Source organism: Anopheles moucheti, chromosome 2 (genome assembly GCF_943734755.1).
Source record: "Anopheles moucheti chromosome 2, idAnoMoucSN_F20_07, whole genome shotgun sequence".
NCBI lineage: Eukaryota > Metazoa > Arthropoda > Insecta > Diptera > Culicidae > Anopheles > Anopheles moucheti.
In genome coordinates, this window is record NC_069140.1 from 99,953,646 (window position 1) to 99,981,328 (window position 27,683).

The 27,683-nt window shown below is 45.2% G+C and overlaps 1 protein-coding gene across 7 annotated transcripts in view; it reads left to right on the plus strand.

The window, feature by feature from the left end:
• Nucleotides 1-27,683, plus strand: part of LOC128299299 (protein muscleblind) — a 235,576-nt gene that overhangs the window by 131,754 nt on the left and 76,139 nt on the right. The gene's annotated exons all lie outside the window — the stretch shown is intronic.

Below are 27,683 nucleotides of genomic sequence, written 5' to 3' on the forward strand. Positions count from 1 at the left end.
TTAAATCTTAATACTCTTTCGTTCGTTTGCTGCGCTGAACCGTCGCTGCTGAATGCTGTCCCTTTCACGCGCGCGTACGCAGCTGGGAACGGGGGTTTCGTGGGGTTTTTTTTTTTATTGTTGTGTCTGCCACCGTAAAGGGCTACAAATTGAGTGTTGTGCTAGTTGGTAAGCGAGCGAGCGGTTGTAAGGCAGAAGGCGACACGATCCTTTAAGGGTTTCGCCCTGTTCTCAGACACAAACTCAGACGACCAACTGGTAGCGTGTGTTAAGCCTACGCGGATTAATGCGGGAAGATTGAAACTAGACCGTTTCGCGACGAAAGGGTTTAATATATTTGCAATGGATATGTATGCAAACCCAACTCCTTCCCTCAAGGCACTGAAATTAAACTGTTGACTTCTGCTACTTTATGGAGTCGTTCGCTTGAGTGCCATATAGAAGCAGCTTTAGCTGCAAGGTGAAAGATAAATATTACTACACAAATAGTATTTTTAGAAAGTAGAAATTACTTTCATTTTGTCAACAAAGTACCAGTCAACCAGTAACACTCCACTAATAATACGTCAAGCTAACAGGGTGTCATATCTTTGTGGTTGCAGTTTCGTGTTACACTGAATCATAAGTACACCTCATAAACGATCTTGTCAGTGAGAGTCAATCACCAAGGCTCGGACAAAATGCGTTAAAACAGAAACTTTTCTCTGCCGACGACAATGATGAAAATTGTCCCACCACAAAAGTGCCACCGTGAAACTTGATCCACCACGAACGCTAATGTTTCCTTGCACGTTCACCGATGGACGCATAAAACAGCATCGTCATGATCCATGCTCTGCTGAGGCTGAGGGTTCGGTTTCACGGGCGTCGGTCAGCACACGCAGCACGGCCCGGTAACGAAATATCTCTTCGGCACCGGGCACTCCATTATCATTAAGCGAAATCGTGCAGCGAATGTAGATGGCGCTAGTGTGCTTCGCTTAGTATACCGGTGGGTGCAAAGCAATCGCAATCAGTGAGCGAGAAGCGAAAACAAAAACGCACACCACACGCCGGTACGCGACGAAATTGACCTTGTCTCCCGGACTACTAAATTGTAGCGCGGCCAAAAGACGGGATGGAAAATATCCATTTTTCCGACCGTAATTGTCAACTCTCCGGTCTCTCTTTTCCGTGCGGTATGAGTGGCAGTGGAGACATGAACCGGGAGCGATGAGTGAAGCCTTGTCTTTGGATGGAAATACAAACGGTTTTTATGGCGCTTTAGCAAAAAAAAAAAGCAGGAGCAAGGAAAAACATACTTCTACTATTAATGCCACGGTTTCGCTTCTTTCGATTCAAACGACTGCAGAATTAAACAAACAAAAGTAAGCTCGGTTCCCGGGAAAAGGGAAAATGAAACTAAAAAAAAGTGAAAAACCAACACCCAGCCCGCCTAACTGCAACTCGAGGTTAACAAGAAGACCTATTTTTATTAACTACGCGGTTCCATTTTGCCTTTCTCGCGACTTCATTTCGAACAACTTCTGCCTCATCATTTCGGCGGTGAAACGAACGCAACGTCACCACCGCCATTGCCAGAGGATGCGGGGAAGTAAAAGGATGATGCTGGCGTCCGCTCGATGACCAACGTACGCTGCATGATGATGATTATTTTCCTCTAAAGGAGAACCTCGATCGACAAAAAAAGCCCCACCAACTACAATGACAGCAGTCAAACATACTCTCGGGGCTTCCTGGTGAAAGGAGGAAAAGACAACTCCGTTTCTCGCGCTGTGGCATAAATTAGTCATTCGGATGGGGTATTTTTTTGTTGTGTGTGCTCCCAGTCGGTTCGATTGGACACTGTTTTCACGTTGGCCAACCGCGCTACGGTGTCTCATTAAGCTTTGACGGCACGTTCGCAGCTGCCGAATTACGTGCAAATTACGATGGTGAAGAATAATTGCAGTCGAACCGGCGAAACGTGCCGTTCCTTCGCTCGGAAGGCACTTTTTCAAGTTCGCTGGGAGTTTTCGTTTTTACATCCTACCCTTGGATGCTCTTTAATCAACATATTACACTAAATGCCGCGAAAGTTATAGAAGGAAAAAAACACCATTGTAGTGCCAATTAACGTAACGCAATTGCATCAGAATGAAAAAAAAAACCTTGCGATGCGTTTGACAGTTCTATTTGAAGGATAGAAAGCTTTAAACGCGCCTAAATGTATGCAACATAAAACACTTTTTTTTGCTTCCTCTACGACTTTTGTGGTGTGGAGTCATTTTTCGGCCTACGCAAGCTTTTTTAAAGAGTTATAAGCCACGATTTGCACAATTTGCTCAAAGTTATGCCCAAACCGGTTTAATAGCCACAGCTAGCTAAATTAAAGCGCCTAGCGCCTAAAGTTATGCTTGGTAAAAAACCATCAACGCAGCTGTTTTCGGATTTATTTTTATCCGCCTTAGATTTCGTAGGATAAATCCCTTCAGAAATGTTCACGCATCTTTAAAAATGGCGTTGGGTTAAACCTTTTACAAAGCGGCAGCACCCTTGCACAACGGCGGAAGCATAACCCGAAAGGAAGGATACTAATATGGTTCGTTAGACCATTACAACTAATTCAATAATTCATACACACGTGCACATGTATGAGGCAGTATTCAAGCAATACTTGCGCCGCTGTGAGCGTGAAGGCAAGCAAGAAAAAAGAAGCAGGAAATGGAAAAGAAAACCTTTAACCGGCGCAAAGTTACAACGACACTCTGAATTTGTCCCTGGCGTGCACAATTCTCACGTGGCTTTACGGCTGGTTAAGAAGAGCAACAACGAAGGAAGCGAAGGCGTTTGGAAAGCTCTCGCCCGAGCCGGGAGACGATCTACCCCACTGCGAAGAAGGGCTAGTCGTCGAAGTCGGCAGGACGTCCTTGTCGAGTGGAGAATGTTTTTTTTCTCCCCGCTCCTTTCTGTCCCTTTTTGGCGTGGCATAGTGATTGCCCGTTGGGAAAAGTTTTTCGACTAACTGAGCCGCTTCCACGAAGGAGTCACACGCTGGCTGCTTTTTTCTTCGGCGGCGTTGTTGCTTCTGGATGACATTCTCGTAATCAACTCGTTGGGATGCTCGCTGCGATGGGAACATTCCGTGCTGAGTGTTTTGTTGTTCCTTCCTTCCCGTGTGTGTGACACCCCATAGATGTCGCTTTCGTGTAGTGCCGGCTCACGCTGCCGGCTGAGTGGGCATTGGGGAAAATTGAATTAACCGAATCCACCGAAAGCAGGCCTTCCGTGGTCCGGGGCGAAGCACCAAAAAGAGAAAACAAAGAAAAACCTCGTTCCCTCGCAAATGGCATCAGCAAGCGGTGGGCGGCATCTCATAATCACCATCAAGGGCAATCGAAGCACGGCCAGTCGCAATAGCATTATCTGAAACATCGTCAAACGATGACATCCCAAGCGTTGGCTCTGTGCTGCAGTGCGCCCGACGACGGCCGGGCCACGAGATTGGTAAAAACTTTTCTAATTATTAAAACCAGCCATTTTTGCTGTGACGCGCCGTGAGAAGGTTACACGGGCTAATCGAACAGCAGACTCCAACTGTGTGTTATTCCGAAAGTGAGCGGAAAACATTATCACCAAATGTGGCGTTGGTTTATTTGACGACGAAAGTTTAATAACTAGAGACCGGGATGTAAAAAAAAAGCGAAATCTGCTGCCAGCATGACTGGATGTGATGGTTTTGTTGTTCCTAGCGACATGATTGTTGGTGGCTTGCAAAGTGTGGTGCCTCCTTTGTAGACTTTGTTTATTTTCAAATCACTTGTTTTGGACCCATCGAACAGAAGTTCGGTGGTGACAAATTAATGGAAAAGAAACAGCAAAACAGCTCATTTCGCGTCAATAAGGTCGCGGTCAACATTTGATTGGCCGAAAATGCGATGGATAGTAAATGAGATGTCCTAAGTTAGGGTTTGCTGTTAAAATTGCATAAACCCTTGATGAGGCGTTGTTGTTCGGTACTTTCAAGAGCTATTTTTATGAATGCTATTTGATATTGATGTACTGTTTGCATACATTTAGGCGTTTGCATCTTTAAAGTCTATGGAAGTCGCTTGATCGATTATTGATATGTTTTAAGTTAGTTCAGAAACTATTTCAATGGTTTATATTTGAAGATCCCTCGTAGTCTTTATTATTTTCCCCGAAGAATATATTAATTTTCTTGCTGATCCATCTACCTTCAAGATGTTAGATTTCAACCCGGGCGTATATAACGAAGACGCGAACCGTTTGCTTCATTAATCATCCAGTCACGTACAGGTTCATCGGGTTTTCATTGCGCCAGAGCTGCTAGACGTGTACGTTTTGCTTATTGCATCTGCTGCAAACAGGGAGACAAAAGCGGGAAAAAACTGCATTTGTAATGTGCCTCAGATCTTGCGATAGCTGCCATCGAAGGGCTGAAGAAAAAAGTCAACCAAACAAACAAGATCATCAAATTCGCTTTGCAACGCAAAAACCGTCATCAAACTGGATCAAACGCATCCGTCTTGAACCGACGCTCCATTGGTCGATTTCGTAGGAAGACTATCCTTAAGGTATTATCCTTCCCTTGGCCAATTGTTGAGTTAGTAGATGGCAGTCTCTCGATGCTGGAAACGTTCGGAATGTTTCATCGAATATTCCAAACAGTGTCCATTCGCATGCAAAAACGTCCAATTGGATGGTTCTTCCGTTGTTGCGCAGGGGGTTTTCTTATTGTGGAGAATTTTATTTCCTCTTTACAAATAAAAAAGCGCTCTCCGAAAACACTAGCCAATGCGGGGAGCGAGACTGTCCGAGGTAGATACTACCGAAAATACCTTTTGAATACTAATAAAGCACTTTATGCATCTCACCATGATGCGATGGTCTCTAGGCGCATTCAGGTGGAGGAAGCGGTCCAGAACCATCGTCTCGTACCCGCGCTTCCTTCCCGTCTGTCTCTTCTGACACGGACACTCAGCATGCAGCCCGAAACGGTTGCACAAAACCCCACAAACCACAAGCCAGCAGTCCACCGTCTCGGAAGAAAATTGGAAGCGGGACGATTGAAGGAAATAAATATATTTTCCAATTTTGGGCGTACCGCGCGCGTACCCGTGAGCAGCGCCTAGATTTAGGCAACGTGCACTTTTTCGAGAGCTGCTGCCAAGTAGTGGACTCTTTTTTTCCCGCAACGTTTGCAAGTTTTTTATGATGATGATGATGATGATGATGGTCGGCTGCCGAGACCGAGATGATGAGGAAGCTAAAAAATCGATGCAATTCCCGAGTTCCCGAGGGAGACTCTAACGGCAACATTCCAGCAAAGCGAATGGCACAGGTTCCTTCATATCGTGGCATCTTGTCAGACCGTTTTTGGTTTGCGGAAGATTGTTTGAGGCTCATTTTAAATTCGTTTAGCCTTTCCCCTTCCCTGTCCGGGCGAAACCTGCTTGTCTGCATTTTGGATAAGGTTTTCCCGCTCGCTGCTTCCATTTCTTTCCTCACCAACCCACAAAGGCCCAAATGTGCTGTGTGCCTTTTTTTTTGTACGCCCCTGCTATTTGCGAGGAAAACTCCTGTTCCAGCATGCGTCACACAGTTTAGTTTGTTTGCGTGGTTTGGACCATGTGCCCCGGCCTAAGCGCGAAACTTTGGGCAAAGAAACACCACCAGGAAAAAGGGACAATTTTATTCCACTCAACATCATGAAGCATGAAAAATGTGGCGACACACACACACCAGTGGGGAAATGGTGCAAAGGCCTGCACAATATCCTTTTTCGTCCTGTGAAACGCTGAAATCGCTTTGCGATAAGTTGCTTCCTTCCTTTTTTGCGTGCCCGTTCTCATTGGCACCGCAAATGACCGCGCCGACCGCGCTTCCTCATGGTCGGCAACCATTATTGCAAAGTTGTTTTTTTTTTGTTTCTCCTCCTTCGGGTGACGATGATAAATGACCTTCCGGTACGAGTCACCGCAACGCGTGGCCGTTGGCCGTTAGCAGGTTCGGAAAGTTTTCTGAGTCTTCTGAACATTTTTTTTGTCTCCCTTCTCCCATGTGCTGTTGAACAGTTTAGTGAAGGAGAATGGGAGGCCTTACTTAATGTTTTATGTTACTTTTTTCCATTAGTCGTTTCGACAACGCTCTGGTAGGAGGAAGGGGAGCGTGGAGCGGTGGACGGTTGGAAAAATTGGGCACTTCCGGGTAAATCGAAGTGTTTCTTTTTTTCCTTCTTCACGGGCCCCGAATCATGACGATGGTAATCGGTCAATAATTAGCATTTGGCTTGTTCAGTGCCACAGGATATTGGGTGTTACAAAATTTCGTGGTGATTGTGAGAATTTTTCAGTTTTAAAAACATAAAATAAAACGACAAAATTGATGCTATTTGCAATCAAAACATTGAATAATTTCTAATGTTTCGTGCAATGCAGGGTCGATACTACTCTGTTGATCCAGCACTTTGAATACAAGCGTCCCTGCTCTAATGTGCTGGACGCACGGAACCACATCCACTAAAATCCTGCATGCTGCGGCTGCCGCTGCTTCCGATTCACTATTGATGCTTAATTGTGAAATACTGGAACTATTACAAGCACACGTCGCGCGCGCTCGGTATCTCGCCTCTGGGTTAATCTATTTATCCATCGTTGCCCGTTGTTTCCAATAAACCATCGCCAACGTCCAATAAAACAAACCGAGAAAGTCACAAGATTCCTTCATCTCCATTAAGGTTTCCCACTACGGGGCCAGCCAGTCAGACAGCCCGAGGAAGCCAAACGAGTGGGAGAGAAATCGGTCTAATTGCATTTGCACACACCACACACACACACACACACACACACTTCCTTCCCTAAAAACGTCCCCGACGCGGAAAACCCGCAAAGCGATGCGGACGAAAACGCGCAAATAATATATTACATTGAAATTCATTTGTAATTTAATAAAGTAAATGAATTTATTTCACCTCGTTCGCCGTGAACCTCTCTGCCCGTGTGGTTTCCTTCCTTTTATCGTTCCGTTCCGGGCATGGGATGAGCCGGTGGCTGGGACGAACGTGACCCGAAACCGGTGGAACTATTACTGCTGCTGCTGCTGCCACCGCCGGTGGATGTTAGGATGAGTCGCATTTGCCGTCCCATTCACTGATGTCAGACACATTCCCACAGTTGGCGTACAACTTCAGTTCGAATCAGTTAATGAACGGAATATGGAGACGAACATGCAATTCCTTTTTACTTTTTTAATTACTGCAGCTGTTCGCGTCCTGTTTTCCTGGATTCTAGGAATTTTGAAACTAAGTTCCATCATCCCGGCACATCGCTGTTCTTATATTCCGCGAATGCAACCGGGGGATAGTGGGTTGAAAATTTAATAAAATTTTTCCCAAGATAAATGGCCACCCCTGCGAGAGTAGTACACCAACCACCATTGCAGCACACTAATCTGCAGTCCGTTTGATGTACCGGCGCTGTTTGTTTCTCATCCATCTTGGGTGCAAAACAGGAAATCCATCCGCCCTCGAGCATGGTTGCTGCAGCCACCATCAGCAGGATCAACATTATTATGAAATAATTAATTGTATTTTTTGTAACGCTTCCCGGGTCCGGTGGTGGTGACTCCTCTGCCTGCCCGGGCAATGATTGTAGTGGTCTGTGGATGGTAACAGAAACACACACAAAAAAAACTGCCCGAAGATCTTTGCATCGCTTTATCATTCTGTTGAAAGGGGACTAAAGCTTTCTCCTCTCGGGCTTTCGTTCTCGCCTTCTGTTTTGCTCTTCACCCTTCCTCGACACTGATACCGATCAGCTTAATTACAGCTTCTTGCCACCATTTCCTGCCTCGCTTCACATCACAAACGATTTAAAACTGTCGGAAGAAAGTTCCTTTTTTTGTCTTGTCTCTTGCACTTTTTTTTATTTAGTTCCATCCGCCAGCTACTACTTCATCGAGAAATTATTAATTCCAGCCCACATGCACAATCTGCACACCAAAAAAAAAAAAAACAAGGACAGAAAATGGGAAGGAACGGATTCGTTCGCTTTGTTCATAAATGATCAATGATGGTGGTAAAGTCAAAGAAACGTCCTTCCAGCGACATTCTGCACCGCGCGCCACGGTGCTTGCGCCGTGTGAATACAGCGAGATTATGAATGCGTTTTAAATCCGTGCACTTAAGCTAGTGGTGCATTTAATTAGCCGTTTACCATTGAAGCTCGAATGAAGTTAATGAAGAGTATGATTAGCGTCTCGTGGTTGAGCTCTGCTGCCAGAGTGGCTTTCGAACCAGGGTTATGCCTTGATGTATGAGCTTTTGCATGGTAACTCTTCTTCCGGCTATGAATTGTGGTTTTGTGGTTTAAGATATTCTTTTCCCCGGAACCATCGTAGCGAAAGCGTACCGTGCTAATTAACTTAATTTGTAATGATGAATACCTCAATGTTTTTTATTTTAATCGAGTACTGCTTGTGATACTATGAGAGAATTGTTATGTTGATTGTTCCAAACTCTTTATCAACTAATAAGCAACTTACCAAATATATTGTATAGTGCCCTTCTTAAACAAATCTTTATAATTACATGTATAAATGTATTTGTTTTATCACCTTTTGATACTAATGTTTTATTCTTCTTTGTTTATTTTTAGGTAAGAAATGTTTGAATACTATCTCTCCGACCAGCAAGCAACTTGAACAACAGCACCGTAAGTGATTTCATGCTTCTCAATAGCATTGCTGAAGATTACACGTGCAAAAATGTGCACCAAAGTCCGTCTTATTGGCTGGTGGTCGAAGCTGTTTCCGTTGCTCATCGATTATCTTCGATGCACAGGACCACCTACAGCAGCAACAAGCTGAAGGGATTCTCCTTTACTTGAGGAGAGAAAAAACACAACCACTCACCATTCGGTGGCTCTTGACCGTTTGGTTTGGCACGTTCTTGGTTTATATTCGACATACCACGACCGAAAACCACACACTGTGGTTACACACAACTGAACCAAACGCTCACTGCACGAAACAAAATGGATGGCTTCGCAGCGCAGGCATTTCAGCTGTTTTGAAAAATCGTACATCTTGAACCACGTCCAACAAACGCGCGCGCGTGTGTGGGAGGGTCCGAAAAAGCGTGCGAGATTGAAATAAGTTGAGAACTTTTCGTTTTATTCGCTGCTGCTGCAACGGAAATTCTCGTCGAGCGTCGTGTGCGAGGAACTGATGGTGTGAAAGCAACACCCGCAGCAGCACAGCGTCCACATTTCTTTTGTTGAACGAAATTTCTTCAATCGAAGTTGAGAAGTTACCTTCCCCCCCCACCCGGTGGCACGGCGGCTTGAGTGAGGTGGCCGGTTTGGGTTTGTTCGAGCGGGGCACAAAATTGTGTTCAATCCTGGTAATTGACTGTGAAAATTGGGGGTTCCCTCCTGCTTCTTCTTGCTTTCCCAGTCTTGACATGCAGAGGTTTTTCGCTTTGCGTTTTCTTTTCCTCCGATTACCGCACGGTGTGAGTTGTGGAGCTCAGTGTGTGCAATGTGTATATGGGGAAGGTATTTCCTTTGCACGTTCGTGGAAGAAGAAACCAAATATTTCACACTTTTACATGCCCGATGCTACATGCCATTACACACCTAATTCTCACATGCAATTTCCCAGATTGGCGAGCGGTGGCACCGGATACGTGTGGGATTGGAAATAAATGAAAAATTCTTCCAATGAACGTTTTGCGAGCGGAAACGGTGACTTTGGAAGTAGGGTATTTCTTTGACTTTCGATTACCCAGCCCTGACTCGTGCACGGTTCGTGATGTGCAGAATGAATTGTAAGATATTTCGAAGCGGGGTAAAAGTCATTCATTGTAACGTGACAGCACGTTCGAAAGTTTTTCACCTGTTTTGATCCATACACTGTTAAGCGAATTGGTTGTGATGATGTGTAGTAAAACCGTAGTAATACGAGCTTTGAATTATCGAGCAATTTTCGTCGAGCAAAAACATTAAAAGGTGTGTGTCTTGGGTGAGCGCTCCTAAAGGTATGCAATCGAATTAAAATACCTCCCGTATTGAGGGTGGATTGTTTCGTTTACAAATTTACATGAAAGATTGCTGTTTTAGCTCCGATGGTCATGAATTTCCTAACCTGAATCTCGTTTTGTAGACAAATTTCGTTCACTCATCACATTACATCGATTGCTCGATTTCCGGCTCCTGTCAAACGGTCGATTGTGTCGAGATCAAATCCCACAATCGAAGTAGCCTAATTCAATTTGGGGACGGATTTGATTGAGATTTCGCATTGATCGAGTTTTTGGATCGAGTATGCTTGATGCTGTTGTGCTGTTCGCCGGCCAATGCGTATCATCTGTGGAATATGACCGTGACGCAGCTACCACGGCATCACACATCTCCTTCTGACCACAAGGCAGAGACACAATAACATAGTTTATTCGAAGGAATAACTTCTTTTATTTGCTTAATATGTTTGCCGTGTCCTGTTCGGTGGCAGATAGACATTGTAGTAGCTAGCTACAAACACTTTAGTTCAACACATACTCTTCTTTTCCATTCTATTTCCCATCCGTACCTTTGGAACCAAATTTGCAAGATCCAATTGAAGGCAGCAAAGGCACAGATTTCCAGCACGTCGTCCACCCTTCTTCGAAATGGAGGGCTTCTCTCCGGAGAAATCATATCGACTCGCATCGGTGAAGATACTGGCACTCCCCGGTGTGAGAACGAAATTCACCAAGTGTATCGGAAACCAAAAATCGGTACGCACATCTTTCAACACGCACCACTTTTGCGACAATCGGCGTAAAGTATTCGATGTGCCAACCAACCAAAAAAAAAAAAGGCGAGCAGCATCGCTTTCATTTTCAATCCGTTTATTTCTTCCGGGAAAATTGGCCCCACCGGATGGCAGTGAGCCAGCGGAGGTGAAGCATATTCCGTGGTGCGTTGGGACGCACAAATTCTACTCCCCAATGTGTCCTCGCGTAAGGCACACGTCGTGAGTGGTGGGAGATCGGAAAAGAACGGTTCACCAAAATGTTTCGATTCCCCCAGACGACTTAGGCGATGCTCCACCACCACCACCGAGCACATGTTTGTTCTTTGTGGAAGTTTCTTTGAAATGAGCATACACCAAACTCAAACACCTACGACGACCCTTCGCACCACCGGGGTGTAGTCCCCGCAGGGAAAGTGCGGCACGGTATCCTCCCAGACAGCCCCAGACAGGATTGGTTGCGACAAAAGTTTGCGTTCGGTGCAAAATGGGAATGAAAGGCAACAACACTACGACGTGATGTTGATTTGGTTCGTTTATCAAGCGGGTCTCGACAGGCGGGGGACTCGGCGGCAAGTGGCAGCATCCTTCAGGGTGTCTACCCACTGTGCCACCTTTATTACACCCGCGCCGGTTTTGTGTCATCCGTTAGGAATCGTTAAGGTTGCCTGTCATCGATTGGTAGGATCTTTCCAGCGGTGAAGGATGAGTATGGATGACATTTTTCTTTCGGTCCCCCTCGGTCGTATTTGATTCCTTGACTTCCATCTTAACCGCTTCCAGTCGAGCCGAACGAAATGTGTCGATGTATGACGGTGGATACACACACACACACTTACTGAAAACAAACCACCTCTTGTGCTACATTTGTTTGTTGAAGTTTTATTTTTGTCCAGAGACAGACAGACAGAGAGATAGAGAGAGAGATTTTCCATCAGTTTGTGTTTTCCACTGTCAGGATGGGTTCACCAATCCCGGAGTACTACCCTTTTGCTGCAATAACATCGATATAGCCATGCCGCTTTTTTTGCTTTTTTAATAAAAGCGCAGTAGAATGTATGCGATTGCACGTATATCTCGGTGGTAAATATTTATCCCACAGGCAGTTTGTGATTTGCTTGATGCTTGGCTTGATTGAACAGGAAAGAATGCCGGCTCTGATTGACAGATGCCGGTTTAGATTGTTTGAAGTGAGGAGTACCGATCCTTCTGTATTTTTTAACGAGTGATGTTGTACAATTCTTGCACAAAATCATGTCAGAATCAAGCAGTTTGATAGTAAATATAAGTAGATAGTTAATCAACAAAAAAGGGAAAATTAATTTATTCTACGAAATGACAGCTATTAGAGACTATCTCTGATAAAGCCCATTCTTTAGGCTTCCATATTTCCGACCAACCATTTTCCCGGCTCTCGAACACAGACGATTACAATTATATCAGGCTAATAAAGCAAATGACTTAACTCATTTGGAGCTCTCTCCCACCCTCGGATCGCGTTCCGTGTCTCTGGAAACACTAACCACTTCCGGCAGCGGCAAACAAATTCAGATCCGTTGTTTGTTTTCGCCCTTTGCGGAAGACTTGCTCCGAAGAAATATGACACAGACGCCATCTTGGTGGACCAAGTTCTCGGTCCCAGTCGGTGCGTCATCAGCGCCAAACTACTACCCCCCGCATCGCATCGCCACAACCAAAACGAGATGTGTGTTTGCATCTCTGGTGGCCAAACTCCACTCCGCACTCCGGACGTGGTAGACGCGATAAAAAGATTCGGAACTCCGCCGACGAGAAGTTACACTAATCTTTCGTTAATTTTCCTTACCCATAGTACAACCACTTCAAGCCTTCTTCCGGGTTCATCCTTGCATCCTAATGCGCAAAAATATCTCCTAGCGCGGGCACGAAATAATTACGGACAGAATTTATAGCATCCCGGGATAATTATGACTTCTGAAGTCGGTTATAAATTCATCCTACTCCCGGCAGCTCACAGCGGGTTCAGACTGGACACTTCCGGTCGGTTCGAGGTGGAAGGCGCGGAATAGGTGGCAGGGAAGCGCTATTAAGCACTGAATTCCCTTGAGCAAAAATGAGCAAGAGTTTCATCAAACTTTGCCTGTTTGAAGAGATGTTTTCCGTTGTCATTTTCTCATGGGCACCCATGGGTAATGGTGGAAGCCTTTGTGTGGGGTGCATCGAGACATCCTTCACCGAGGGAGTGGAATAATTCCTAGAGCCATAAGTTTTCCGTAATGGTTTTGCGAGTTTGCTGTAAAACTCTTCTCATCATCAACCTTCCCCCCGCGGAAGTGGACGCGCAGAGTTGCATCTTAAACGATTATGTTGTGGATGCCCGCTTCCTTGTGGAGATCCGCTGGAGACGACAATGGTTCCGACAAATCTTAATGGCAACCGTCACCCGTCCTACGGCATGCTCCGGCACTCAATCAAATCGGAGGCTTTAAGTGATGGTGAATCTGTCCCGCGGCAAGGTAATCATTTGGATGATGATTTAAAATGAATAGGACGCCCCATTCCAAGTACCCTGCCAGGTGGTGCCCCCGGTTCGACGCGTCCCCCCGGTTGCTGTGTTTGTTTTTCCGTTCAGAGAGAATTATGCTAAAATCTCTGTGCTACTAAAACACCAACATTATGCCGTTTTAGGTTCCTTTTTTTTCCTTCCCTCTGTTGTCGTAGTTGTCTTTGTCCCCAACTGCCACCTCTTAAACAAACATGCTGGACTCGTGCCACAGCAGCGGCAGCACATCGTGCGTGGAAAAGGTCCTAAACCACAATTAGGCAAAGAAGCTTGTGTGACAGTTGGCTCTTTAGTTAAGTGATGCAGTGCAGTGGTGAGAAGGAAAAATAAACACCCATTTATCGGCTTGCCGTGGTCCGTTAGCATATGTGGTGTTGCGGGTAGTGCAAACGACGAGGCATCTAGCGTTTCCTTCCCGGTTCCGGTTTATTTTTTCGGACGGAAGCATGGCGAGGCCGGGTTGAGATAAATGTGTTTTGTGGTAATGAACAGAACGGTGGAAAAATGTTCACCATGGTGGTCTATGTGAATCTGACTACTGTTGTCTGGTTGCGTGGAGTATTTTCACCCCGCTGCTTCTGGCCCTAACTAACACCACCGACTACTACTAAGCCACAGCCGAATCCTTTCAGTGCGAGAAATGATGGTTTCTTTCCGCTGCCTGGTGTCTCGACTAATGGAAAAGGTCATTTACGTACGTAGCAAGAACCATTCCTTTGCCGCCTGGAAGTATGCTAAGAATTCTTGTCATGCATTATGCATAAAGTTTGGTGTACACGTTAGCTTTTTTTTGGGGTAAAGAGTTTAGTCAGGAAAAAAAGATTTCTGAACATATTTTCCAAGTTTTCTCAGTGATATTTGAAGGGTTATGAGATGGCGCCCCGAAGTATGCAAAACGTAGTACAAAATATATTTTTTTAAATGGCATAGGAAGCACCTCGAATGTCGCAGTATAACAAGCGTTATTTCTTCTGCTAAACCATAAATCCACGCACACGGTCTTTCCCACCTCACAATAAATGGCCGGACCCACTGCCGGACATGGAAATGAAACATCAACTTATTCGCTCCATTTGACAATCCATTTACTGAGCGTGCCGGGGTGCGTAAGTACCCCCGGACGCAACCTGCCACCGTAATTAATCCTATCAAATCGTTTACGCTTCCTATTTATCGCCTACAACAACTCGTAATTTTCAACCAAATCTAATCCCAAAGCCTCTCACGCTTACCTCCCCCCAACAGCGCGGAATGGGAAATGACCATCCGTTGGTGCTTCCTGTCCCTGCGTGTGTCCTGTGTGACAATAAAAAGTTTCGAACAAAGCTCATTACAAGTTAAATTGACATCGAGCACTGAAACCGTACCCACTCCCTGCACTTTCTTGTGCCGAGCAGGGAAGCTGGTGAGAGCAAAATCAGACGATCCACACCGAAAGTCCTCGGGCCATCTTCTTCTAATCTCATCGGCATTGTTTTTCCTCCCACTTCGCACCTTCGAAATGTCATTCGATTAATAATTCATTGCCCACAAAGCTTTTGCATCATGAAACGAATAAAACTGCCAACGGAAAAAAAGGAAAACAACAGCAAACTCCGATTTGCCGGTGGTTGTTTTTGTTGCTTCGCGCGCTCATTTTCCTGGCAGCGGCTGATACTTCCACCATCAACCGTGCCACCTCCACCTCTCCCGTCCTCTGTAGCTGTGGGCTATTTGATGAGGTTTTTACCGAAAAACGCGTCAAGATGGGGCTCTCGCGCCGGCACCGAAAACACGACGCTGACGATCTTGGTTTTTTCTTTTCTCCCACCAATTCCCCTCGGGGCTGCTGTAAAAAGGCGGCTGCGTTGACGGGATCGGTGGCATGCGACCAGTAAATGATTCCGGGAAAATGCTCAAATCGCCTCGGTTTGCCGTGAGCAGCCGATGATGGCTCGCTGGCAGCGGAATCGTGGTGAATTATTAAATTCAGCTTTTTAAATTTTCATCCAATCTTGGGCGCACAAAATGTGTAAGACGCCATTACGGCGTGCCTGCAAAGTGGATGGCGAGGTATGTTTGTTACTGTGTGCGTATTCATCCCTTCAAAAGGTGTTATTAACGCCCTCGAACTGATAATGTTGCTCTTCGTAAACACACCAAAAGATGCTAAGGTTGTTTTCCGAAAAATTTAATTGTGGTTCAATTTTTATCTTTACGAAGATTTACTTTGTGTTGGTTTGCTTTTCTAAGGGGGATCTTATGATATTTCACCTACGACAAGCTGAAACGATTGTTCAATCTAGATTGCATAACTTTAGGCTTTGTTAAACAATTGACGGGACTGCTTAACTCTATCCAAATTGCATACATTTAGGAGGTTTCACATGTCTGCATAAATCAAAATCAATCTTTTAACACCATTCATAAACGAATCTTTTGGAAAAATTATTCAAAAAAGAACAAATAAATCTTGCGAACTCTATTAGCAGAAGGTTCTCGGAAAATCGTGCCAATGTACGATGAAATGAAATTTCGTGTTTGTGTGCTTTATACTGCGAAGCAAATGAGCTACCCTTTCATGTCTACCCAAAGGACAAACCGATCCATCTGAAAGGTGACAGCGCGTACCGTGTGCTTTCACGTTCACACAGAACCAACCGAACGCCATTTTGTCCACATCGTACGAGTTGAGTGGTCAATCCATCCAGACGACGACGACGACGACAAAATCGGCACAGCCGCGCACAGGCAACAGTGGCAAGTGACGACTGTCGTTGCTCTCGACGCTTGAAGTGCAACCACTTCAAGAGTAATTATGTTCGATGGCTGACCGATAAAAGCAAACATCTCTCAATGGCGCGGGCAAAATCGATTGAAGGATGATGAGAAAAAGGGGGACAAATAAAATCCTTCCCCGAGACCGAGCCAGCAGAAGAACGTTCTCGAACGCTTCAAATCGCATTGAATGGGGCCACATCGAGAGTATAATTTGTGGCAAGCAGAGGCGACGATTGGCTTCTTCACTAGCAATCGCTCGATTTATTCAGCATTCCGTTAATCATTCTTGATGTATTGAACGGTACGCTCAAGTTAACCGCATCGATTAGTGAAGCATTCAATCATTAAGCGCCGGATTGATCGGTAGCATTGATTATTCGATAGCGTCTATTGCTTCGTGGATCTTTCATAATAACACACAAAAAATAATAAAATATTAGATACGGCATTTTGCATACATTTAGGCGTTGATGGGATATTGCTTTCATTTGATTGAACATAACAGATCTAGTACTCTGATGATTCGATATGTTTCAAGTCTGTTTAAAAGCTTTTCAGTGCAGCTTAATGAGAATATCTTTTTGAAAGTTTTTTTCTCCGATTAGACCACAGAAAGCTATTTACAGTAATTGCAACATTTGCAACTTTTCTTTCGCGGTAATCCGCCATTTTACGCTCAGTGAGGCTATTAAAGTGTTGCAAACTGTACCTGCAGCCAGATCTAATGCAAAATTTCATAATGCTTATCGAATAAACGCAAACTTTTCCATCAGCTCCGCTCGTCCAGATGTTTTTTTCCCCCATCTTCGTCTGTCCCACACCCACATTGAGTTTAGATTTTTGTGAAAATTTCTCCACAAAAGCATCCAATTCCATGGCGACCCATTCTACCGAAAGCATAGCGAATCCTTTCCCAGCTTGAGTGGTACGAAATACAGCAAATTCTATCGTTGTACAATTCTACTGCCCGACCAGCTGAATATCATCATAATCATAAATAACTGCCACGGCGTACTTCTCCGACGCAGCACACCGGCAGAACTCGTTTGGAGAATTTCGAAAATAGAATTCCATATGCGCCAACACTACCTACACACACTCACACGCCAATCGCGAACATCTAATTTCGCAGCATCATATCATTATTATGCATAGGATTTGCGAGGAGAAGCGAAAGAGCCCGGCCATGCCGAAGGTGCACCTAAATGCACGGTGAACCCGTTCTGCCAAGTGTGGGAGTCCGTATTACAAATTGCCCTCACCCAATAGCCCGCATCATTTTATGGGTGCTTTCTTTTTGGACTCCTCGCCCCAAAAAGGACGGGACGGACGGACGGCAAACATTTCGGCGGGCGCTAGGGTGTGTGCGGTTGGAATGAAGCATAATTTACTGTGAAACCCTGCAATACCTCATTTCGGTTTGGCTGCTCGATAGGAATCCTAAGCACTCCGAAAGGTCTGCGAATTCTGCCATATTTCGTAGTGAAATTATTGTGCACTCCACACGATTACACTTGGGTTGTGAAGCAAATGTGAAGATCATGACGATCTTGGTACTCTTGGTGTTTATGTGTGCAACGTTCTTCTATTAAAAAAGCATTCTTTCCGAGCTTCTCCGGTAAACTTTTGGAAGTCTAGCAATTTCTGCTGCTGATGTTGCACCGCATTTATAGGGAAAAGTATCTCATACAACGAGGACTCGCCGTGTATATTACACAGCGAGTCCTCGTGAGTCAAAATAGAGTTGGTCGTCATCAAACATCAGCAAAAGCCCTGCCATGTACAAAACACTCGCCACGGTGTAATGATCGGAACTGCAAATTCGATTCTCCTTCCCCAAAGACCCATCAGTGTGTATGTACCTTCGGCTAGTCTACATTTAGGCGCTAGACATCAAACTATGGGCACTGTGCTGTAGCAGGTACGCCTGGAACGTTCCGGGTGGAGCTGATGCTCATTATTTCCAACTGAACAGGGAGATAAAATAATAAATTGATTTCCGGTTCCGGTCGTCTCACATCGATACCGGAGCGCAGCGGAGGAACAGCGGAATGTGCTTCTTTAGTTTGTTGCACATTTTGATGACTTTCGTTCGGGGGTTTCCTCCCTGATTACGGTACACCAGAGAAAATCCTGTCCTTTTCCTCGTGTGTCTCCTGTGCGAGACTAATGCCGACTCGGGAGGAGGCGCCATTTGGTGCTGTTGTTTTGCTGTTCCCGGACTCGCTGTCTGTGCGCACAATTTGTCGTCGGTTGGCTGCCTTCGAAGCTTGACCTTGGGTGACGGTGTGCCGCCCGTTCGTAAGGGCACCGGCAGCTTGAACACACAAAGACTAATAAAATCTCCAACAAGATTGGCATCATGTGCGCTGGGCATTTGGATTGGCGGCAGGATCTATAACAACTGGCAAGAAGCAAAAAAAAAAGCACGGGTGCCACACCTTTGCGTAATGGCGTACCTTTTTGCCTGGCAAACCTCTGTCGCCCATGATGGCTTTCCTTTCCTGCAGGAAAAGGCATGAGAAATTTGCTAGTTTTTCATTCCTTTTTTGTAACTTCGTTTTATGACTGATTTTAGCTTCCGGAACCTTACCTTGCCATGGCAAGGTGATTCGTTGCCTTGCACTCTGTGGATCTGGTCAGCCACCATTATGTTTTATGTGTGTTTTCGTCGTTGATTCGGTTAGTTTTTTTTCCTAACTCTCCAAATGCTGGCTCGTGTGGCGTAGTTTTTTTTTATGGTAAGATTGATACGAACTTAACTAGAGCTACTTTTTCGCTGCCCTCAAATCTACTACCCACGAAAGCTCAAACAAGAAAGATGATAACTATCTAGTTGACTTCAATTCTGTTCAAACCAGACCAATTTTTACTGCTGGAAAACTTAGGAAGATACGGTCATTGACGGCCAATGATTTCAATTATACCCGTTTGTTTGCCTGATTGCGATGTCTGGCGAAGTTTCTTGGCCAGGAAAAGTTCTTCGTGTATAAGGAGGTGTGGGATAACGATAAGATAACGACATGTTATTAAATTATTTTTTAAGGAAAAACGAACATATAGAGCTTTGTTCTAAGCGGACACAAAATGGATTAAAGTAAAGAATGCTTTCTTAGAATGTTTAAAGTCATCGCTTCCACCTCTGGAATTTTTCATATTTTCTCCACGAAAAGAAAATGGCTCAATCAATCGGCCCTGTAACTTTTGTCCAATGATTTGCAATCAACGAGCGACGGTGTAACGAATTGCTACATTCCTTTTTTCTCATAGGAACATTCATGCTAACATGCTCTTTTTTTAATCTTGTCTTGATTGGTTGCGCCTTGAACTCTGTCAGAACTCCAATCAGCACAAATGAAGCCAACTCAAAATGGACCGCATATCTTTGGCCGTGCAATTTTTTCAGTCTTTATTAGGCCTCGGTACGAGTTTTCTTCGTTAGCAAAGAATTTTTATCATCTAATAAGCCAGTTGTTAGTTACATCTGTGGTTTGATGTTTTTTATGTATGTGATACTCTTTTTTTTACTTTACTTTACATATTTTTACTTTAATATTTTTTTATTTATGTCTTTAAAAGTTGTTTTCGATTGTGTACTGTCACATTTCCACCAGTTTCATTTATTTGCTTAATTTTAGAGCAAATCCTTCTTGCATCCGTTCGTACTCCTGCCCGACAGGAGGTGACTTTGTTCGTTACTAATATCACTCACTACAAAACAAACGGCCTCGGATACATTGCCTATGTATCACAACATAATCAAATGGAGGCATTGTTTCACTGTCCCAATCGTTCCCACGTTCATTCGGGCACCCGATTAAGGATAGTGTGTGTGGCAGACGTTGAATGTGAATGAGGCTAGCAAAAAGGATCACCACAGACCCGCACAGCCTCACACTGCCTCTGTTTGGAAAATGCTGAAAATTGTTCTCGGGACCGAAATTTGACCGAAACCGCACCAAAAAAAAAAAAACACCCCCACCCCCGACAAGGGACAGGAAGAGCAATCGAATCCGGGCGCAATCAGTTGGAAAATCTATTAAAACTTACCGATTGTGTGGGATCGGCTGAGAAAACATGAGCAGAACAAAAAATGAAAAACCGAAAGAGGGTTAAACGGGAGGGGTGGAAGGCTCAAAAGCACACACACACACAAACAGCGCTCATTCATCCCCCATGGCCACACATACAGCGGCCACACATGGAGCAACACATTGGCAGGGCTGCGAGCGAAACCTTTTGCATTGGTATCACTTTTGTCAAATCCCACGGTGCGTACCCGGAATGTCACCGATTATCGTCCGTCCCGTGCCAAACAATAGGTCCCCGACAACGACAACAACGGGTCGAGTGATCGGCTTTCATTTATTGAATCGCCGAACCGATAATGATGACGAGCGGGGCACAAATACCACTGGAAATGGTCCAAATGCGCACATTTGTGTGTGCGGGCGCTCGTGGATATTGGTACCGGGGACAAAGAAAACCAACAGAGAGGACACATGGTTGTTGACAATGATGATGATTGCTAGTTCTGATGACGATAATGACGAAGGCAATCGATGACGAGGCCGTTCGACAATACACACACGAAAAAACGCAACCCAAAATGAAACACAAAATGGTGGAAATTTTCCATTCCAGTCATGTCGCGTCGTTTATGGTCCACACACACACACACACACATACACTCACAGGGCAGGTTAGATTTTCCGAGGCTGATGAGACCTTTTTTTTGCTCGTCTGCTGCCGTGCTGTTTGTTTTCCTTTTTTAGTTTCTTAAATTTGATCGAACTGTTGTTGGAAAGCGTACGGTTTTGGTATTGATTACATTTTTCTTTCTGGTGCGGAAAATGTGGCCCTTCAAACGCACGATTGAGGCAGAAACTATAAGAACGTATTCTTTATTAGTTCACAGAAGAAAGCAAGCAATTTATTCTAGGGCACCCATCAAATCGTTCCAGTTTCCAGGGAAGAAGGTGCTGCGTGTTTTAGTTTCCACTAACTATGAAGGGAGCTTATTTCTGGTGTGAGGGTTCACGTTTTTCTGCACAAAACAAAGCAGGCAAAGACACAAAGTGTAATAAAGAATTCGGTTTCGGTCGTTCAACGCACAGTGGGCTGTGACAATAGCCTTCTTAGATAGGGCAAATTTATTCAGCGTCAAGCTCAAGTCGTAGAAGAAAACAAACGTTTAGCAGGGTTATGTGATATGCTAATTGTATAACTTTAGGCGTTTATCTAAATTGTCAAACAACTAGAAAAATCATGAACTCCTAGATACCATACCATAAACCTTTTTTCTTTCACATGAAGCTTCTGTCCACCAGCAATCACACCGTGCAGTGTGTGTGTGTGACAGCACACGAATCGAGACAGCTTGTCCTCATCGCGAAGAGGCAGCAGTAACAGGCTCAAAGTTACGTCCTGCTCAACAGGAAAAACTACGTGACACGGATGTTTATTGATCATCATCAAGCATTTCGGGACATGTCTTGGAGAACAAATATCCCGACACATCCTTCTGGGGTGGCATGGCAGTCGTCGTCCCTGCAGGAATGAGTTTGCCATTTCGGCAAAAACTTTCAAAAGCTGACAAAGTTCCTTCAACCAAGACACATGCACTGACGAATATTGTGTCTCTCGTTATTCGAAAGCGAAAAACGTGCCCGAACCATGTGGTAACCATCGTCGATAGCGAACACAAAGGAAAATAAAAATTTATTCCTATCGGCTGGTTTTTGTTTTTTTCCACGCCACCAGGATGCCAAGAGGTGTGCTGGGTTGGTGTAAAAGTTTTTCAATATGAAACCACCACCCAAACACGGGGGAAAATTAATGATATCGCAGCCCTATGGTTGAGGTTGTGGGGGGATATCTTTGGGAACTTGTCGCCGAAATTAACCTTCGTTACGTTTCGTGAAGCTACTTTTTATTTTAACATTATTACTTACGGCAGAACGCAAAGTAATTGATGCAACTAACCGCTTCCAATTATGATTTCCGTGTAAGTTTGTTGCTTCACTTCGCGGTTAACCGTTTAGGGGAGGGAACGCGCCTAAAAGTATGCAATATGTATTACTCATTGAAGCATTATAGACAACAAGTATCATGAAAAGATTGCATAACATCAGGCGTTATGGGTGCATTTAACAACTTAGTGAACCATATTTCCGTTAAAAATGATTTTTACTCAATTTCATTTCCTATTAGTGTGAATTATTTTTCCAAAACCATACCCTTCAAGCAAAGAAAGGCAATCGGGCAAACTATTTGGATCAGTTTATCACGTCTTTGTTTGTAGTTCCACTATAATTCTCTACAAGGCTTTTCTAATAAATTTTCTCACACTCCCATTACGTCTCGTCGCAGGTAATTTTGCTCCGGCAATAGGAGTCTGTTCGCACCATGAACCTTATTGTGCGTTGGGCTTTTGTAGTCGTAAGTGTTTTGAAAAGGATTTTCATACCATTCAGATGAAAATATTTCTCCACGCCAGCAACCGGCTTTAATTAAAAATCAGCTTCCACTAGCATTTCATCCGAAATTAGCGCTTGTTTCTCGTAAAACAACAACGACCGCCAACCAATCGAAAACCGAAATGCACCATTACAATTCGTTGCGCTAGGGACGGGACGGGGCCAGTAAGTGTACGAGCTCTGTCTTTGCCTCTCCTGTCGAGAAAGTGCCTGAAACGCTCCTCGTTTCAGCTGGCTTTTTTTGTTGTTGCTTTCAATCCTCAACCATTCGCCATTCGAGAGAACGAGCTTGATGATGGCAGCAAAAGGATATAATCAAACAACAATAAAATATCCTTGATAAAGCGCATCGCAAAATGAGGCCCTTTCGAAGGACCGCCCCTTATGCCATACTTCAGCCCTTGACTGTGAAGACAAGAGTTCCATTTTTATCGCTCCGAGGGACAAATATTGAATTCAGCACCTACTTTATTACGTTTTATTACTGCTCCGCACGTTCCATTGTCTTTATTTGGTAAAGGTTTGCGTTGGCCCACCGTATTGTATATTGCCGTCCACCGCACCGGAGAAGAAGGGTTGGCTCGCGCCGTCCAGCCTCGCGTCCCCCGGACCATCGAACAAGTTTGTCATTTGTTTTATCCCACGGCTCTCTAGCGCTCATTGAACAGTGGCTGACTCGCCGTCTGCCACAAAACTTCCAGAGCGCCCTCCGTTCTTAAGCCGCGCTGGCCCTGAAGTTCGTCTCTTAATGATAAGAAGCGCAAATATCCCTTTCGTGCTGCGCTTCTCACGGGTAATAAGTATTTTTAATGAAAACTTTTGCTGCAGCACCACCGGCGTACGGTGCTTCCGGTTGGTCACTTTTATTCACCTTCGCCTTCCGGAAGACAGTACAAAGAGCACACGGTTTCGTACGACGACGACGACGACTGTTGGTTGCTGGAAAAGGATAAGTTTTTGCACGCTTTCCACGCTCTGTTCAATACTGTTTTTGCCCGGCAGTCGTAGTTCTTACGGCCGGACCATATCGTCACCATATTGGACCGGCTCTTGAGAAGGCGCTAGGCGTGCAAAAAAGCAAGAGAAAAAAAACACACAGCAAAACGATTCTTCAGAACTTCCGGCACTTTCGAGGAATGAGAGGTCTTTTAGCAGATTAAAATGGCACCAAGATGTTTGAAGTTACTTCCGCTGAACTTACTGCTGGCCCGGGCGGGCAGGCCATTCCATTTCGGGCGGGTTGGGAAACTGTGCTCACTTTAATTTGTGCGCCAACTTCTCGAGGTTAGGGTTAATGAACGTGAACATATTCATGGACGAATTGTGCAAATAGTATGGACAGGTTCCAGTTCTTCTTTCCAGTGTGTGTGTGTGTTCGAACATGTCAGAATTTCATTAATGTTATGAGGTCCCCCATCATACCCTTTCGGCCATACCCGACTCGTGTCACATACGCACGCGTCCATCGCAAACGAAACTCACGCCGGAAACAATTTATTCACGAGCGTTATTTAAAATTCTTCATTGCACCGGAAGAAAAAAAGAAACACTTCATTTGCACCGTCATTTGTCTATCTTGTCGTTTAGGTCGTTTTCAGTTCGCCGTCAGCCATTCGTCCGGTTCTACCCGTTACCAATCCGAGGGAGAAAGTACATTAGACCGAAAGCTAGAAATCCTATTTACATACAACGCGTGCACAAAAAGTCACATCATGAAATGACCACTAGTGAATCTCCACCAACGAAAAGCCTTGGGAAAACCGGGGAGGGGGAGTCACGTAGGGAAAACTGATTATATCGCATCCTCTCCGTGGTGTTCCGTCTGTACGGAGCGACACGTTTTGCGGTGAAGCACAAAACGGAATGGAAGAAAATAAACTCCTGGAAGGATCCATCACCACGAAAAGGGGTACTGTCCACATACTGCTCACACAGTGCCAGGGAAAAAAAAAAACATTTGGCCATCTTCGTCTGTCGTCGTCCGGGTTGGCGTTGGCTGTCTGCGCGGCGGCATGAAGATGGAGACAAATAGATAATGTCACGCCGAGTCTAGCCGGGTTAATGGGCGTGTTGATGTTTGCTCATTGCAGCACCTTAACGAACCTGGTGGCGGCGAACTTGTTGACGGTACGCATACGCCAAGATTTTCCCAAGTCAATACGATACGCGATTGACGTTTGTCTGGTGTTGGGAAAATTGGATGCTTTGCCGTGGAAAATTGATGGTTTGTTGAGGGTGACCACCTTAGCGATAGTCTTATCACGCATCACGACAATATGGAATTTGAATCAATTGCACTGAAAAAAAAGGATTCCCGATAAGTCGAATCGAATCCACTTTATGGTGCATAAATTTAAAACGCAACCCAACGGATTTTTTACAAATTGAACCATTCAACGGCATGACATACATATCATCGCTTGATTGCTTCTACGGGGGGAGGGAGTTCGCTAAACAGTCGCCTAAGATGGCCAATTTTGAGCTCCTTTTTATAGCGCCGAAGTACCCAATAATGATCAATTACATGAAGCACCTCTCAATAATGCTGAGCACTTCATTCACTCTTAAGCCTTTGCCTTCGACCGTGATTGTGTAAAACCCCTTGGAAGCTTATGAGAAAAGAAGCAAGTTGTCATCCATCACCGATTATTCATGCAGTTACGCCCTTTTTACGCTCGACTCGCAGCATCACCAACCCGGACACTGATTAAGATCCAAGGAAAAGTGGAAAGATCCTCCATTACTGCTCGTATGAGCGGAAAAATGGTCGAAACCGAATGAGCTCAGTTGAGTGGAAAATGCAGTTCCGTCTATCCTCATGCACCATCCCATCCCATCCCGAAGGGTTTTTTTTTGTTCCACCTTGCTTTTGCACATCTTCCCGGTTCCACAGCGCCATTTCCGATGGTTTTGCGGCGCGATGCCCGTCACCCGAAATGAAATTTGTTGAGCAAGCGAATTCTCCCGGCACGGGTTTCTTCTCGGGACACACAGCATAAGAATCCCAGCACCGACTCCATGGTGCGCTACGGCAGTGCAGTTTTTCTTCCGGCCCTTGCTGACGGGAACGGTTACCGATCCGCAGCGACAGAGTCGACAGGATTCGCCGTGTTTGGTATGTCCTGTTTGTCGAATATCCCATTTCCACGTGCTGCATTCCACGGCAACCCTTTTCCTCCCTGTCACATTAAGCTCGAGTGACAAGCCATTATTATTATGCTCTCGACTTTCATTTGCACGGTTTTCTTTCGCCGTTTGCAGCAGCGCCCGGATCGGGAAAAACCCCAACCGGGACGAAGTCATGTTTTGCTAGTGGTAGCATTCTACTCCGGGAGCGTTCTTCCAATGGCTCCAACGCTTTGACACCTTACCACGAGCGCTCGTCCGGAGTGACCTGCCAATGGACGACACACACGACATGACTTCCGGCGCGGTCCATTCCGGTGCGTCCAAACGTGGAAAGAAAGCACAACCGACAAGAAGCATGTGGCTGGCCCGGGTGTCGTTCTTTCATGTCACTCGCCGGTACAAAACCCGAGACCTTGTGTGCCCGAGGTTCCGTTCATTACAAACGATGTGATAATAAACGACTACTGCACCGAATGGCTGGTATCCGTCCCTAAGGGGCGAGACACCGCACGAGCGAAACTGAACCGACTGCATACACACATAAATAACGCGTCCCCACTCCCAAAAACCCACCACGGCCCGGGTTTTTCGGCAGTGTCACGACAGGGTCCTTTGCATGTCGCGCTCTTCGGTTTTTTGTGTGGCATGCAAACTCGTCGAACGAATGTTTGCACGAGGTGACAATGGCGAAAGAAAATGTGCCTTTTAATGTTGCTTTTTCGCTCCGGTTCGATGCAATTTGCTTTTGTCAAACAGTTGTCCTACGAGTGCTTGTATACACACACTCATTTAGTCACTCACAGCCTTGATGTTGACATCAAGATTTTGGTCTTGCCACGAGTCAAGACAAACACCCCTCCCCCCACAGAAGGATGGCTTCCCGATCCGATTATGGCACCTTTTGTGTGTGACGTCTTAATTCATTGCTCTCCGGATTGCCTTCCGCGCCAGCACAGGTGCATTATCGGATTTCGCCCACCCAACTTCCAGGGTTTCATCTTTGTTCATCACCGATCGTTCACGCAGATTTCAGCCAAAGGCAACTCGTTGCGCGTTGCGTATAATTAGCATAACAAATTGATTAAGTTTTCCCAGGCCCAGCTCTCCAAGCAGACGCAGACGGCACCGGAAGGATGTCATTATTTCTGCCGAGCAGCAGTGTGGACGTTTCTCTTTCATCCGGTGGGTTCTGGGAATGGTTGTTTGAGTAATTAGAGCCTTCTGGAAGTGGCCAAACCCTTTGCCAGGTTGTTATTTCTCCGATGAAATGAAGGTTGTGGTTGATATTTTGATCACAATCCGCAACTGCTTCATGGATATTGCGTAAAGAAGGTCCATAAATTTCATTTGCTTCTGGTTACCATAGTTACCATAGGCTACGGTGAGATGTCTTGTATCGGTACAATTATTTGCTGATCACTCTGGCTTCGAACACACTGGCAAGACGTTTGAAGACGTTTAAACAAACAGCTAGTGAATAAGTTATTGAGCGTTACCTGGACTTTCCGAACCTCGTGGGCAAAATAAGAAACTCTTTTTCCCTTTCTTCAAGAGCCTTCCAAGAGGAAGGTTGTCTTTAATTCCATGGTGTGGTATCTTACCTGGAGTCCTGGAGTCTCATGAGCCATCATGTAAATTTTTCATACTACCCGAAAACGAGTGCGACTCACACGTATGTGCTCTGCCTGTCAAACATGTAGTCGGTTCCTTTCTCAAACCCTGCAGCCCCCATGTCGATCCTCACCAGGAAGGATAAGGAAACCTTTAACTCCAAACCTTCACGATGGCGTCCACTCGATGCTTTCTTCCCACCGGCATGATGATGCCGGTAAACGAAGCACTTTCATTTGTATTCTAATCAACAATTTACGGACGCTGAACGGCACAAAGCAGAAACGGAACGGAACAACCCCGTGCTGGTCTGGTGGATGCTGTTAGTCAAAACGACCTCCTTGGAGCAGCTCGCTGCCCGCTGCTGG